The 5,263-nt window shown below is 36.3% G+C and overlaps 1 non-coding gene across 1 annotated transcript; it reads left to right on the top strand.

Annotated features, from left to right (window-relative positions):
• The first annotated feature begins 4,145 nt into the window (after window positions 1-4,145).
• LOC138822892 (U6 spliceosomal RNA) lies at window positions 4,146-4,252 on the top strand. The gene has a single exon (XR_011370662.1). It is a non-coding gene; the product is annotated as a U6 spliceosomal RNA (small nuclear RNA).
• The last annotated feature ends 1,011 nt before the right edge of the window (window positions 4,253-5,263 follow it).

Here is a 5,263-nt window from a genome sequence, read left to right as displayed (position 1 = left end):
TATAAGATGATTTCTATGTTGCTTTGTATGTTCCTCCCCCACGGTATAACCCCTGCTTTCACTGTATTGATGTAGGTATAATTTGTGGAGGGGAAGGGAAAAAACAAATCGTTTAACTAGGGATATAGGTGGACCCATTCCAACAATGGAATACCCTTTACAAGGGTATTTTCCTGCTACTTTGGTTGTTGAGAGTGTCTATAAGAGCAAGCATTCTGTAGGGAGCTGGGAGACACCATATGTTCTTTACTTACTGATTCCTAAGTGACTTGTACTGCATTTTGCAAGTCGAATCTGTCAAAACCTACCAGTTTTAAGAGATAAGAGGAGTGGTAAAAGAACTCATGGAGACAAATACATTTTCAACATATTTTGTTCCAAGCATTCCATCTAAGGCATAGTCAACAACTAGTGAAACTTGTGTTGGCTGTAAATATGTGTCTTTCTCCATGTGTGCATGTATACATGTGTATATGTATGTGTGAATTTGTGTGTATAGTAACATACATGTGTACATATATAAGGGCATATACACACATATATGCATATATAAATAAATATACATATGCAAATATATGTACATATATATAAATCAGTGTTCAGTGATTTAATCAATAGTTCCCAGCACATTGTCATTCTCTCAAAGTATACATGATAAACTGCTCTGAGGAGCTGTGCTCTATGATGGGTATCCTTTGTTCTCACTTGCCCCATTACCTTGTTTTTCATCCCTGTGAACAACTTCGGTCTACTTACCATAGGATAGCTTTGTTTTCATTACATGTAGTTACTTACTGATAATCAAAGAAAAAGGTTGTTTGTAAAAGAAAAAGAACTTTTACGTCACAAGTTAAAATATCTTATCTATCCCAATGATTCCTATGAGATAAAATTTATAATAGAAGAAAAGTAAAAAGGAATTCCTAGATCTGTTGTTTTGCCATTTAGAATGGCAAAGAATAAAATCACATCACTCTTATAATTCTTAAAAAATGCAAGGGAAACTGTTGGTCCCTATCATGTTCCCACAAAACCAGTGAATTCTGAAGGATAATAGACCAGCAGAAATTCTAAGTAGCAGACATGGAGCATGAAAGAGAAAGACCATGAATGGAAAGGGTGAAAGAGAGAAGTACAATAATACTGAAAGTACATAACAGATAAACAAGTGCTGTATGAGAATATTGATACTGCTATCTTTAGACTTTACATGTACATTTGAAAGTATTTGATGTATGATAACCAATCAACATAAAATATAAAATGATTTTGATAAAAAATAAAAATGATGAGTCCCTGCCTGGTTTTAGGATGAGGGTTATGATGGCTTCATAGAATGTGTTCGGTAGTGAACTTTCTCTTTCAATTTCATTGAAGAGTTGGAGGAGTATTGGTGTGAGCTCTGCTTTGAAGGCCTTGTAGAATTCTGCTGTAAAACCATCTGGTCCTAGACTTTTCTTAGATGGGAGGTCTCTTATTGCTGTTTCTATTTTCAATGCTTGATATGGGCCTGGAAAGACTTGGAAAAAATTATATTAAGTGAAGTAAGCCAAGCCCAAAGAAACATAGGACCCATGGTTTCCCTCATTTGCAATAGTTAGTATATGTAATGTATAAGTCAAGCAGAAAAGGTCAGATAAGGTGATGTTAGGAAAATGAACCCTAAGATATGTATTTAAATGTTTTTTTTTCTTTCATACATTTGTTTCTAACTCATTTATATGATTATTTCTTTGTTGCTTTGTATGTCCCTCCCCCACAGTATAACCCATGCTTTCACTGTATTTGATGTTGGTATAATTTGTGGAGGGGAAGGGGAAAAACAAGTCATTTAAATAAGGATACAGGTGGACCCATTGCAACAATGAGAAGTACAAGTTGTCATGTTGAAAACGAACTTTACAACTTTGATGGGGGGGTGGGGGGAGGATTGGATGGGGGGGAGGCTTGGAAGGGATGGGAAGGGGAAATAAAGGAGGAGGCTACAATGCTTGATAAGAAATGTACTCATTATCTTGCCCATGTAACTGTAACCCCTCTGTACAGTTTTTTCACAATAAAAAAATAAAAAATAAATGAAAATAAAAATGACTCAGAAGAAATTATAAGTGCAAATACAATCTTCCCAGAAGAAATCTCTCAGAGACTTTGAGAAATCTCTCATGATTTTGAAGAGGATAAAGTGGCTGAAGTTAGTATAAATTTAGAAGTATGACAATTCACAAAAATATAAAAAGATATTCATATATTTCATTATATAACTCAAAGCAGAAAGCAAATGTTGTTTAGATGATTTTTTAAAACACAGTCTTTCAGGAGCTGGGAAGGTGGCTCAATGGTAGAGTGTTTGTCTTGCATGCATGAGGCCCTGGGTTTGGTTCCTCAGCACTACAGAAGTAGAAAAAGATGAAGGCTCAAATGGTAGTGCTAGCCTTGAGCTGAGGGACAGCACCCAGGCCCCAGAATTCATGCCCCATGACCAACAAAATAAAAATCAACAAAACAATGCTGGGTGCCGGTGGCTCGACTGTAATCCTAGCTATGCAGGAGGCTGAGTTCTGAGAATCACAGTTGAAAGCCAGTCCGGGCAGGAAAGTCCGTGAGACTTTATCTCTAATAAACCACTAGAAAACCAGAAGTGGTGCCATGGCTCAAGGTCTAGAGTGCCACCCTAGAGCTGAAGAGTGCAGGGACAGCACTCCGGCCCAGAGTTAAAGCCTCACGACTGACAAAAACAAAAAACACAAAAACAGTCTCTCACTTTTGTGGTCTCAACTCTGTAATACCGCCGCTTCCGACGAGGGCTAAGATTTTGGGTGTGGACATTTATCATCCCTCCTGATTCAGACTGTACTTGATAATTTATTTAATAAATATTTTGTTCTTAATTTTCTTCTTTGTAAACTCACATGCACCTATAAAAAATCTTTGGCCATCCCAGTAAGCTTCTCAAAGTACCTCCTGATGACAACTTATAAAAAGTTGTATTATATTACAAAAAGGGAAACAATGCAACAAATAAAGAAAACCAAAAGTTAAATATTAATGATTAATAAAATAAAAAACCAAACAATTACCAGTGTATTATTTTCTCATATTCCTGTGCATTTAAAACTGGCTAAGATTATGATGTTCAAAAAGAGGCTTTTGTTTTGGTTTTTATTTTGGGTCCAGTCGTGGGCATGAACTCTGAGCCTGGGCGCTGCCCCTCAGCTCTTCAGCTCAAGGCTAGCGCTCTACCACTTGAGCCACATCACCACTTCCGGCTTGTTGTTTGCTTATGGGTGCTGAGGAATCGAACCCAGGGCCTCAAGCATGCAAGGCAAGCGCTTTACCACTGAGCCACCTTCCCAGCCCCTCAAAAAGAGTTTTATGGGCTATGAGTAGTCTTTAAAATTACCACTAAGATTACTTTTTATGGCTCATCTCATCATTTGTATATGGCTTATATCATCATTTGTTCCTCACTAACATGTTAAGTAAGGAAGCCCTAAAAATTTAAAGAAACTATATGGTTAACAAAGTCTTAACTCTTCACTCTGCTTCTTTACTCAAAGACTTTGCAATTTCTTATTGGTAATGTTTGTATAAACTCTGAAAGGTACATAATTAGTACCATATGTCTGCTACCATAAGCCTTAAATACTTTATAGAAAAGTTTATGACCAGCCAAACAGTCCTAATTTTGGCATATATATGCAAATTCCCAAAATTAAATACATTTAAAACTTAACAAACCTTAACACTTGCTGCAGTGTTCATTATGACAGGTGCCTTGTATAGAATAAATGAATTTCTCCTCTTACACATCTCTTGAACAACAAATATCTGGAATTATTTTGTTTTTGACATGCCAATCTTGACTTTATTCTTAAATGTGTGCTTATGTAAGAAATACATGGTTTTAACAGTTTGTTGTATTGCTAAAAAAGAAGAAGAAGAAGAAGAAGAAGAAGAAGAAGAAGAAGAAGAAGAAGAAGAAGAAGAAGAAGAAGAAGAAGAAGAAGAAGAAGAAGAAGAAGAAGAAGAAGAAGAAGAAGAAATACATGGTTCTAAAATTTCACAAGAATTCTTTTGAACTTACTTTTTTTTTGAATTGTCTAGTTTAAGAAAATCAATTACACTTTATATATAAAAAATGTTCTGTGCTCAATTAGGCAGCAAATACGCTAAAATTGGAACAATACAGAGAAGATTAGCATGGCCCCTGAGCAAGGTTGACATGCAAATTAGTGAAATGTTCCATATTTTTGCAACAACAGATGCTGGAGAGTATGTGGCCACAGGGAACTCTACTGCATTCTTGGTGGGTATGTAAACTTGTTCAACCACTTTGGAAAGCAGTATGGAGGCTCTTCAAAAGACTCCATATAAAGCTTTCCTATGACCCAGCAATCCCACTTTTGGGCATTTACCCAAATGATCACAAACAAGACCATACTAAAACTACCAGCACAGCTATGTTTACTGCAGCATTATTTACAATAGCTGATATAGAGCCAACCCTGATGCCCCTCAGTAGATGAATGGATCAAGAAAATATGGGTGTACATACACAACAGAATTCTATGCCTCCATCAGAAAGAATGGTATCACCCAATTTGTTAGGAATTGGAAAGTCTTGGAAAAATTTTATTAAGTGAAGTAAGCCAAGTCCAAAGAAACATAGGTCCCGTGGTTTCCCTTATTTTCAATAACTAATATATGTCTGGGATAAGCAGAATAATTCAAAAGCTATGTGCATATGAGCAGATAAGATGATATTAAGGGAAATGAACCCAAAGACAGGGACACAAGTATGTTTTTTCTTTCTTGTTATTGTTTCTAATGTACTTATGATGTGCAATATGATTTTTTTTGTTTCTGTATATGTTCCTCCCGCACGCTATAACCCCTGTTTTCATTGTATTTGAAGTTGGTACACCTACATCCTGTGTATACGTTTCTCTAATTTGACGAGGAGAAGGGAAATACAAAATGGTTAAATAGGGATACAGGTTAACCCATTGAATCAATGAGATGCACAAGACACTCTGCTGAAAAATGAACTTTACAATTTAGGCAGGGGAAGGGGGAAGGGGAGCGTATTTGTGGAGGTGGGAGGGAAGGGATGGTGGGAAGAGGGAACAATGCTTGTTAGGAAATGTACTCATTATTTGCTCTCATAAATGAGACACCTCTGTACAGTTTTTTTATAATAAAAATCATATGAAAATGTTCTTATGTCGTGGTAGTGTAAAAATATCAGGGACAGAATAATGAA

The sequence above is a fragment of the Dipodomys merriami genome, unplaced genomic scaffold, assembly GCF_024711535.1.
Source record: "Dipodomys merriami isolate MVZ:Mamm:240054 unplaced genomic scaffold, mDipMer1.0.p SCAF_1161, whole genome shotgun sequence".
Classification (NCBI taxonomy): Eukaryota; Metazoa; Chordata; class Mammalia; order Rodentia; family Heteromyidae; genus Dipodomys; species Dipodomys merriami.
The sequence above is the reverse complement of the archived record's forward strand: the minus strand, read 5'-3'. Positions and strand labels throughout refer to the sequence as shown.